General features: G+C 39.7%; 1 protein-coding gene across 3 annotated transcripts in view; it reads right to left on the bottom strand.

Annotated features, from left to right (window-relative positions):
* Positions 1-12,091, bottom strand: part of LOC128382424 (disks large-associated protein 1-like) — a 94,308-nt gene that overhangs the window by 61,004 nt on the left and 21,213 nt on the right. For all 3 annotated transcript variants that reach the window (XM_053342410.1, XM_053342411.1, XM_053342412.1), the window contains exon 2: positions 574-659. The gene's annotated coding sequence lies outside the window, so the exon portion shown is untranslated. The remainder of the gene's footprint in view (positions 1-573; positions 660-12,091) is intronic.

The raw sequence follows: 12,091 nt of genomic DNA, 5'->3' as shown, positions 1-12,091 counted from the left end.
CACCGAGCAGTCCTATCCTGCGTGTCACTCCCCCTCTCTGCCTCCAGGTTCCCGTCTCTCTCTACTAGTCTGTCCATTAAAGGCAAAAAGCCTCCAAAAAATATGCTCCACTCAGTTCAGTGACATTTGGAAAGTCTTGAAGACACAATTTTTTGGTTTCATACGCCACTGAGCAACATTCATAGGAACGAACATAGCCCTGTGTTAAACACTGTATCCAGCTCACTTTATACATGAATAAGTTGTAGTAGCAAGAGAAAATGGCTGCTGACCTGCCCATGCTCCACAGGTGCAGTACAGAAAGAGTGTTGGGACAGTCTTTATTCAGTCAACCTTAAATAACTTGATTACAAAGCTTAAAATCAGCACAATTATGTATTCCTGAAACCCGACACTATTATGTTAATGCTGTGATGACTTCTTGTTTTGAAGGTCAAAACTGCAATTATTTAGTTTCACCTTAAAACAACTATGTAATGCAAACAAAATCCAAGTTTCATTTCTTTGAGTGTAAGGACAGTGTAAGCAATAATGATCCAGTGGTGAACAATCGTGCAGGGAAGTCTAACTTACCTTCTTTAATGTCTCAACTTCGGCATGTTTTCTCTCCTGTGATTAATTCCAGGCTCCTCGTCCTCCGTGCATGCACATCTCTCCCCCTTGGAATGAACAAAGACAGAGTCCGTGGTTGAGAATTCATCATAACACATCAAAACACTCCTGCAGTGCCCTGGTGGCTAATGTGCTGGCCCATGTGCCATGTGCTCATGCTGAGTTGTTGTTCCCTGCTTTTTCCTAGACTCACTTCAGTGCTGAAATTACCGGTGAAATCCTGGGGGATGGTGGACAGCACAAGACTCATTTGGAGATAAAAATAAATAAATAAATACACAATCTACTCCCTTGTTTTAGATCAGACCCTAACAGTAAATGGGGAACTTTCATCTCCACTGACCAGAGTGGTTAGCTTAAAATACATTAAAATGGCTGTGTACATAATCAGCTAAGACCAGTTGAGTTTGGCTGTAAAATAACAGCACAAGCATGCTGGTGTTTGATCCTGTCTTTTGGGAAGTAACATTTCAAAGAAATGGCATGAAGGAAGGGAGGGGGACATGGTCAGAATTCATTGCTGGCAAGAAAAAAGAAAATGGGAGGAAATTCATTTTAAGCCTATTTGAGCTTCTTTAAATCCAGTGTGTTAAGTCCTTAAGGTGTTTTGAGCGAGGGTGAAACCAGTCTTTGTCTAGGGGCAATGACTCACTTTGCTCTACAACAAAGCAGATCACCAACACTCTGTTCCCATCTTTTAAAGCGTATGTTGTCATGTTATTGAGGATTTTTTTTTCTCTAATGAAAATGCTTATGTAAGGAACATCCAGCTCTGAGACACATCTTATATAATTATCCCATCTAATAACCTATCAGACTAGATTCATTATTGTGCTTTTGAGAACACTTTGCAAATGCATTTTCTAGAAAGCGTGTATTTTAATTATATCCTATGAAGGTGATGAAGAGGAAGGAGGAGGTAGTTCAATGTGGGGCCACGGTACAGATGGTGGTCTGTCCGATGCTCACCAGTTGGAATGTGGCTAGGGACAGGCTGTGTTCTCTCTCTCTCTCTCTCTCTCTCTCTCTCTCTCTCTCTCTCTCTCTCTCTCTCTCTCTCTCTCTCTCTCTCTCTCTCTCTCTCTCTCTCTCTCTCTCTCTCTCTCTCTCTCTCTCTCTCTCTCTCTCTCTCTCTCTCTCTCTCTCTCTCTCTCTCTCTCTCTCTCTCTCTCAGGTCAGAGGGAGGACACAAGATACTCTGGGGAGGGGGGCTTTGGGTCCTTTTCACATGACAAGGATGCAGGGTTAACAATATAACAATAAGTTTTGCAATGTTCGTGCAAGAACAGAGTTAGAGGAAAATGCAAAACTATTGACTTGAACTACCATTTTTTACCTTAGAATTATTACCTGGGACTATTTCCAACAAGTTGTAAACATTTTTATACATTTATTTATTTATTTTGTATTAATCTATTTCCAATTTTTTAAGTTTAGAGCTATTTTTTAAACTCTTGTCTGAACTTGAGAAACTGATTTTTACCATAAGCTATCACACTAAAAAGCTAGCTTGCTAATGCTTGTTAATGACACAGTTCATGATAATTTAAGATGCCTCTTAATTTCAAGAATAAAGGAGAACTTCACTGTATGTCAGTGTTGCTTTTTAGGATGTGAAAACCAATCAATATCTTCAATATCTCAAAACCACTATGATCAAATATTTTGATTCCAGGTCAGACAATCTCTGAGGACAGTAAGAAGCACTTTATGATTAAATGTAATAAAATATAATTTTACAAACATGTTATAGTATGGCAATATGAATATTTTAAAGAATGATCCAAGTCCCTTTAAATGAATCACAAGTGAAATATTACAAGTGGAGAGTAAAAGATGAGATTTCACATCTCCTTTGTCCTCTCTTCCATGTCAATCATGTCACCTCTGCAGGAAAGAATTTCAATTTCACACTCTGCTGGGGTGCATAACACACACATCACTTAAACACAGGTGCAGAAACAGGGGTGGGGGGTGGGGGCCTGTTAAAATATGGATCAACATATGTATTTACGAATGAATAAAAAAACTGAGGGTGAACATAAAGAATACATTAGACACAACATTGGCATGCTAATGCAGAAGTTGGCTGCATGTATATAGTGCTTTTATCTAAAGCACTTTACCATGGTTTTCTGTTGCTCTCTCATCAATTCACACATCAGTGGGTAGCTACCACACAGGGGTGGCTTTTGCAACCATCAGGAGCAATTTGGAGTTCATTATCCTGCCCAAAGACACTTCAACTGTGGTCAGGAAGAGTCAGGGATTAAACCACTAACCCTCTGATTAGTGAACAATCCGCTCTACCTACTGAGCCACAGCCACCCCTAAAATACGGTGTTTGGAAGAGTAATGTCATTGCTCTCAATGAATGTAAGCAGCAAGAGGCAGAAGTCGACCCAATAACCAATATGAGTCTACATTTAAATCAACATGCACACAACAATAAGAAATGATTGAGGATTTTCTATAATCTTAAACATAAAAAAATATATTTTCGAGATGACTTTATAGGAAGATATGTGTCCAGATTTGACTTGAAGAAGTTTTTCTATGTGTCCATCTCCTGTACTGCAGCTCTAAAATGCACTATATTCCATGCCTGCAGACTGAATAATTCATTAGTGCACAATAAATAGCAAAAAAAGAAAAAAGTGGTCTGTAAAAGAAGGAAATGACTGTGACCTTCTATGGAAAATAAGTGGAAGTTGGGAGAGTGATGCAAAGTGAGAATTAGGTATAAGAGAGGAACGAAAAACAACAGATAAACAGAAACGGAAAAAATGAGAATGAGAGCTGTACAAATGAGGGAAAAATGTCTTATTTTGATTTTAAAAACTCCATATGCTAGAGAGTGTTACAGAAATAGGCCCTTCTGTATTCATGAATCTCTTAGAGCACAATCAATGGGGTAAGCGATACATAAAAGATGAGGCAGAGTTTGACCTGTGCACTGAGGGGGAGGGGAAATGTTCTGCAGAGCCTGGACCGGAGGAGATGGCGATTTAGACTCTGTCAGGGCATCCTTTGAAGTTTTGGCAGATGAGGATGGGCTGTGGATCAGACCGTGGCCCTGCTGCATTAACCCCTCAAGCCCCTGCTTGCACTGAGTCAGCAGCAGCACCAGCGGGCTGCTTGCCTGGCCAGCATGATGCATAATCTCTACACTGGTGTAGCACAGAGCCATTATACAGAGCCATTATTCAAACTTCAGCAGTGATTATCTCTATGCTTTATTACATTTTCACAGCAGCATGACTTCACACCAGTCGGCCGTGGATCTGATGCTGATGCTTATTTTGGACAAAGATGGAATTTGTGAAGCAGCGGCTCATAACATCAACGCAAGTTATCGTGCAATTTCTTATCTGCCAGCAGACAGCACAAAATGACACAGACATACACAGGCACGGACCTTTATCTAGTTGAAGATCAGGATCAGTAAAGATTCAAAGTCACACTCACACACATGCTCACACGTAAACACACACAAACTGACAGTTTACGTACTTTTGCCTGATTGTTTAAGGCGCACAGGCACTCTGGTGATAAACAGAGGTGAGTCACGTCAGAAAGAAGATTAGAGAGGCTGTGAAAAAGCAGAGAATTATTGACTGAAAAATGGAGGATTTAGATTTAGCTCTGCCAGTCCACAAGAGCCTCCAGCCCCTCCCAACACCCCACTACATACACACTCTTACACATACACTACTGATGACTCAGTAATACTGTCTCAGGTCACTTTGGACTGACATTGGTCAGGAAACTATAAATCCAAGATGTGGCCAGCTCAAACCCTGACTCTGACTTTTTCTATTAGGGCTTATCCTATTGTTGTGAATCCAGTCAATTAATCACATACTGTATATTGGCATCCCTCGAAAACCTCAGGGCCAAAGCAGTGTAATACATGCATGAAGGAATGCATCAAGTCACATGTTAACTTGTAGAATCTCATCTAGTCGCCAAAAAATACACTAAGCCGATCCAGAATACACTCAAATCTCTGTGTGATTAAAATAATTCCAGATTTTGAATAAATCATGTGTGATTAAACGAGCCAGGATACCCATTGGAGGCAACAATCTCAGTTATATTTGTTTTCCTGTTTTGCATAAGAAAAAAATGAAATATGTTTTTTAGTTACCTCTGTCCTGTCAGAAAGAGGCAGGTTTAACTTTTTGTTATGAGTTGTATGTAAGTCTGTGACTGTGTGGTCCTGTGGTTCTGGGATTATTTTTTTTACAAGGGCACTGAGATATGAACAGTATTTGCAATTGAAATGCGCACCGCGCTTCATAGGCAGGAGAGGTTGACAGCACCCCACCTGGCAGGTTAGACTTCCAAAGGGCACACTTAATGAATTCACAGTGTTGTAATGTGAGAAAATCACACTGATGACAGGTAGTCATTTATTAAAAAGCAGGTGTTCGTGTGTATATATACACAGACATGTGCAAAGGCACAGGATGCAAGTTTGAGTCCGTTTTGGAGGGAGGGTCGTCAGCACTGTGAAATCAAGCTGGAAATTCAGACATTAGAGAAGCAACCAAAGGTATAGTGTAACTCTGAAAACATAGATCACTGGGAGCTTAATGTAACTCGCAGTGTCTGAGCTTATAAAACAGTACTCTTGTGGTGAAGAGCACTGTTTAATCTTACGCAAGGTTTTTTTTCTTCTCTGATATAAGGGTAAAGGATTCTGTGCAGATTGTTAAGGCCTCTAAGACAAATATGTGACCTTGGGCTAATATACATTCACTAAACTTGACTTGATTGCACATAAAAACACTCCACAGCCACCCCTCCCTCTGCCAATAACTTCTCAACCTGTCAGAAACACCGGGCATAACAACTGAGAAAATGCTCAGTAGTATTTAGGGAATGTTCTGATTTTCTTGCATACAACTAAGCCTCGGTGTTAGCAGGATGGAGGAGAAGCATACTAAAAGGTACAAAAAGAGATGTGACACCTTTTGTCGTTGTCTCTCTATGTGCGCTTGTCTTTTTGACATCCTTGTCAGTTCTTATTAGAACAGGATATGGGTTATATCCAAGAATACATATGAACAGCAGCCAACACAATCAGATATGAGCAGCAAATTTGGCACAGAGCATGAGGGCCTGTGGTGCAAATGTAGTGGAAGAGTAAAGGAGACATATGGCATATTATGTCTGACTGCGTAAATGTTGCTGTGGCTGAAACTGAAATGAATACAAATGCGACGTATAAAGAATCATTACAGTTGTTCTGTACTGTACCTCGCAGTCTGGCTCAATAGATGTTGACAGGAGAGATAATCCCTCCCACTGACTGATTATTGCATTCTGCGTCCTTTCACTCACCCTCCTGGTTGCCATTTTCAGTGTCAACCACAGCTGACCCAACTAACAAGTTACATTTTGATGCTTGAAAAAGAAAAGTTGAATTGTGAATGAGGCAGGTAAGTAACTCTATGCAATACCTTGCTCAATAACATCTCATCCCACGAGCACCTGTCAGCTTAGTGCAATTTCAACCTCCCCTCAACCATTCTGATTGAATTAAGCAAACACCGTACCTGTTTTCTATCTGAAGTGACACTGTGTGGCCATTCTCCTGTGTGCGACTGGTCGTGCAATGTGCAGATTACCCACCTAGAAATACCCATCTGCCATGTGTCACAGAGTCTATAATCAAATCCAATCTAGCCAGTGACTAGATGACAGAGCCTGAAAAAAACCCTTTAAAAAAACGTATCAACACATACCCACAGATTCTGGGGTTTAAACATAGAGTTAACACAAGGTACTATAAAGCATTCTATCATGATAACCTGAGCATCAAGGTGCCAAAAAAGTTGCTCATTTCCACATATCAATTGTGCAGAAAATATAATACAGTCTAATAAATCTAATTCCATGGGGATGCTTGCTTTCAAGGTCTCAGCTTTCAGGGCGGAAGCACAGAGTGCACTGTTAATAGACAGTCTTGTCACAGCTCCAGTCCATCTCCACTCTTGTGTCTCCCTCTCCATTCATAACTGTCTCCCTTATCTTCTCTCTGCTGCCCCTTTTCTGAGCATATTGCTTCCACAACCTTATTTGTGATCTTTTTCGCTCTCTTCCACTCTTTTGTTCTCTCTCATGCATAATCTGTGTTCTTTCCTGTCCTCACTTTATTTCCCCTAGAGACAATCTCTCTCCATCTTTCCCTGGCTCCTTCTTCTACTCCATCGCTCTGCACTACTCAGTCAGAATAACAGCAGCGATCTATCAGAGCATTTTTTGTAACCAGAGGGCAATTTTCTGGACCAGGCGGAGCATCAGCCTTTTGCTATACTGTACCCAAACACTGCTGTAATAATAATAACACCAAGAAATCTGATTAACACAGTGTAGTATGTGTGCTGTAGCAGCAGAAGCGATAGCAATAGTACAGCAGAAACAGTCCAAGCCAGTGATTTCATGCAAACACTCAAGGTAGCCATGTGAATGACTGACATGGGCTGAGTGTACATGCAAATAGTGGTTCAAGAGAAGGGTGTGCTCGGTGATTAACTGGAAACACAAGCTAGGGACTCAAATCAGGCCAAATCAATGTGAACTAATCCTGTGCCAATTAAGAAACCGTGGTTCAAAGCCCAGGACCTAATTCAATTTCTTTCTGAGTTCTCGCTGTGCAAAGATTGATTGAAAGTCCTGGACAGAAGCCAGACAAATGAGAGAATGGAGTTATGAGAGATTTTTTTCTTTTAACAGACACAGCTCTTGGTATTCAAGTCTACATTGATTGCAGGTCAGACATAAAGTGTCTCGATGTATCAGCCCTATAGCTCAATGCTCCACGGTACTTTGAGGAGATGATAAATGGGACACGGCTGTGAAGAAGAAGTGGGAAGGCTGATGATGAGTGAGATGGTGACAGTGTTGATGATACTATTTCTTCACACTGATTAGCCTTTCTGTCACTTTTTCTTTGTCTCTCTGTGATAACCTCCCTTTTTTGTCCCTTAATCAACTGTAGCATTATAATGAGTAATACTGCATATTTAGAAGTGTGCATATGTGCAAACATCTCTTTTACGTGACTAACCACACAAACAGTGAACACTTTATTACTGATGTAGGCACAAACCGAAAGCACCAAGGGGATTTTTCACCCATACCAAGATATTTGGGTCAGTGGGAGTGGAAGAGGTGAAAAAAGTGTGTGATAGTAAAAAATGTACACCATATGTACTTATTTGAATATCTCTTTAACAATTTTGAGTGGTTAAAGGAAGCAATGGGCACTGTGAGATGTGTGGTTGGATATCACGATATCACGACCCTACACATCGGTTTTGCAGTAGAGTATTGTAGGTCTTACCTTTCAAAGACAAAAATAAACATGTCAGTCTCTCTTTCCAATTTCTTTACCTTGTCTGTGGCCTTCAGCGGCACATTTCATGTTCAGTGACCATGTCCATGGTAACTAAACACTATATGACGTTCTTACCAAGTATTGTTGGCATTTCTTTTGTTGGTTTTGATGTTTTTATGGTGTCTATGGACAGTAAGACAAATATAGAATATTGCCGGTCATATGGAATCTGTTCTGTTCTTTCAGTAAAAATGTAATTGTCAAGACATCCACAGCACAGTCATAGGCTGAAAAAGCAGCAACAGCAATTGCTAACCACTAATGAAAAACGTTGAAGCTTGAATTGAGTCTTTTATCTGAATATGTAAAGAGGAAAGAACCTGATGTTTACCATTGATGTTTTGAATGGATGAAATACAGGGATTTTTTCGCCCTGAATCAGTGACTCTCCACCTCTCAAATGTTCACTGACAGGAAGCTGAAATATGATTTTTACATCACTATTGATTGCTTCAAAATTATGGAGACTACTTTGGCAGATATGTTTCCGTGGTTTCTTCAGTTTAAAAATCAGAGACAAAGACCATTTAGTAGCCCATGAGTGGTGTGTTCATCAATCAGATACGCTGATGTCCAAGTGAAGGAGAGAACTGTCACTCATCTATTGTACAGCCCACTTGAAATGATGTGTGTCTCAAGCAAATGGATTGTGGCCTTGCCAGACCACAAAGACCAAAGTGAAAATTAATTGTGGGATGGTTCTGCCAGGATGAATTATCCACAAGAATAATAGCAAAAAAGCCATAGTCATTAGTAGAGCCTGTTTATTTAACTGTGTCAAAGTGTTCAATGTCATATTTCCAAACTTAAATTGAGATGGAAATGCTATTTAGAAAACACGAAACCCTTTGGCTTGCATAACTGTAAGATCCTCTTGGGGAGCATAACACGCTGATATTTTCTTGAAATGTTTTTAAGAGTATGTACTGTAACTCAAGGTTTCAGTGGGTTTTAATAAATAAACAGGAATGTGTGTAAGGCATAAAGCATATATCTGTCTGACAGAGGGAAAAACAGAAATACATACGGGACAACCAATCTACAATTTTTGAAGGAGGTAGATATCCTATTACTGAGCCAGTAAGTGTGCTAAGCTCTATCTACAGTGCATGGCGGCTAGCAGAACCTATCATAACACACACCGTTAAACCCTCACATGTGGAGTGGGATGGAGAGAGGGAGAGAGAACAACCCTCATGTCATCCACAGCAAGCAAAGTGGGAATGAATGAGCATCTATGCTGCCACTTGGATGAATTACCGCTGAGAGACAGATGCATCGTACAGCTCGGAGAACCAACAAAGGAACAAACAGATTAGGTAAAAGGGGGGAAAAAAGGACATGTTGGAGACAAAATGAGAATTGTGTGAAATACTCAGGAGAGATGTAGTCCAGATTTTTAGAGAGCCAGACTGTCTATAATCTTTGACAAAATTGAAAAAACACTAAACGAATGAGAAAGGATTAAATTGAGTGTTTTTCAAACCATGGGTACATGCGAGTAAGCACTGCCTCACATTTTGGTGTCATGAAACAGAAAGGTGGAGAACAGCTGAGCTAAAGCTCATACCATACACAGTATCTGCAACTTATTTAGTTCAAGCACTCGGTTGCATGTAATCACATTTCTCTGAGACAGCTTTCCTGTCACAGGCTGGGTGAATACAGTCTAATAAAAGATAATATGCCCTAAGACACTCTTAATATTTCTAAAGGATCCAGTGGCTATAGAGTCCATCTCTCCAAGCCAGTCTCATATCAAAGTGTTTAATAGCTTGTCCACAGTGCTTAACACAAAATAATGGCTCTAAAATTGTGAAATTCCTAACTATTTTTCTATTTTCCTATTCCTTTTTTTCTGGTGTTCAAAACACAAAAACAAACAACAACAACAACAACAACAAAATATTACTACTCCAACAGTGATAGCAGGATCCATAGCAACCACCATAGCAACGCTTGAAAGCACAAACAAATCTTTGTAATAACATAATACACCATACACATGATTTCACTGAATGAAAAGTGTGAAAATAAAATACAAATTTCTCTCTTGAAATATTATCAATGCCCATTTTAATGTTGAAACTATTTTAACCTCTTCCTCCCTAGGCCTCTGTCTCGAAAATGACATACACAACATGAATATAGTACATCTCTGTAACTACAATATGAATAATATTGGTATCATAATAAAGGTAACACTTGTGAGATACCTGTAGAGGTGAAAGCATCAGCATAACACAGCATAAATTAAATATTTAATTTTTGCCTGACAAAAATGTACATTTTTAGAGTGAATAACACCTTCTGAATTATGCTGCTGTAACCAAAAAACCTCTTGAAACTGTAGTATAACATCTGAATAAAGTAAAGCACTGCAAAGTTAGAGAGATTTTAGTAGAGATATGTTTAGGCGCTCAACTCTGCACTGCACACCTGTGCATGTGTTGCGTATTGATATCAGCTAATCCAATATTGTCATGAAGAGCATCAATATCTCACGAACCGATTGGTCAATTTGGACGGTTCGCACCTCTAATGAAAGTTCATGCCCTTTAGAAAGTAGTGCAGTCGGCTAGATCTGTCACAATAGCACAGTTCCACCACCATATGACTATATTCGTGCTTGTTTAGCTGCCCTGGGACGTTTCTCATTTATAGGGGGCACTGTTGCCCCCGCTGGTGGGGGTTAAAATATTATGTTTTCCATTGAGAATCTTAAAAAATGATTTTTTTTTTGTTTTCACACACAGAATCTTGTTACATGATGTGGACGCAGGCCAATAGAAAAGAAGAGGCAAAAAGAAAAATATATCACAATTTTGGAGCAATACAGCTTTTACATATTTTGATGTGATTCAGGTTGGTCCATCTCTCACCACACAGAAATTACCTTTACTACTCAAACATATTTGACTCCTCCGCTGTAAGAATAAAATGAATAAATAAAGCGATATTAAACTGACAGAAGCAGTTTATGCTGTTATCATAAATAAATCTGCATGTTAAAACAACTAGGCTCCAAAAGCAGACTTAACTAACATCTTCATGTACTGCCTGCAGCAAATAATTAATTATGTTTTATTCTTTCCTTAAAGTCAGTGTAAAGTAAGAATAAATATGTGTTCTGAGTTTGACATACCACAGAAAAGTGTGTTGTTAACCACCACTGAATGATTAAAAAAATCGCCAAATTAGGCTTCAAAGTTGTGTAAAAATCAGTCTCTCTGCTCCCAAACGCTGTGGGAGTGTCCGCCTAGTTCACTGAAACCCTGCCTCCTACCAAGTGTCACCTGTCAATCAAAGTCACCACCTCTACCCGAAACATAGACGCTACATCTGAGAGCTTTCTGCCGCTAGCTCAGCAGCTAACTGCAGACTGTAGTAGTAGTAGTGTTAGCTGTAGTAACAATAACTCGCCACAGGCAGGTGAAAGCAAAGCACGAAAAACACGCCTGATGACGTAACCAACAATTATTGACAATTAAATTAGTCAGCGACTAATTTTGTTATCGATTTTTGACGACGACGTTGTTGACGACTAATTGTTGCACCCCTACTCATAAATATAATCAAGTCAAACATTCAGTATAATAGAGAAACATAAAGCTATGGCTGTAACAGAGCAAGGTGAAGTCATTTTTGAAATGTGGTTCCAGGCTGTGTTGAGACACCCCTGCCGAACTGTGTTAGAATAATTGTGCTAGAATATAATGATGTATCTTGTGAGGACATTCAGGAGGCAAATGAGTGGTCCGAGGTGGAGAGGTGTATTGCTGGTGATAGTCTCTGAACATGATCAAACAGTCTTGCCTGGGAGAAAAAAACAAGGTTTAAAGTACATAGTGAGCCATTGTCAAGTAAGCAGATTAATAATACATTAGGACATGTCATTATTATGCAACATTGTTTGCATAATTTTGCACTTCTATGCACACGTACAGTAGCTCATTTGCCCTCAGGCGTCATGTTCATGCTCCTGCTTCACGCTACTCATATTACTCACTTCTTGCATTTTATTCAACTCAGTTGAACCTTAATAGTATTCTGGTCCAATGCACCATTGGA

Source organism: Scomber japonicus, chromosome 21 (assembly GCF_027409825.1).
Source record: "Scomber japonicus isolate fScoJap1 chromosome 21, fScoJap1.pri, whole genome shotgun sequence".
Classification (NCBI taxonomy): Eukaryota; Metazoa; Chordata; class Actinopteri; order Scombriformes; family Scombridae; genus Scomber; species Scomber japonicus.
Note: the sequence above shows the minus strand (reverse complement) of the source record. Positions and strands in the feature narration are given on the sequence as shown.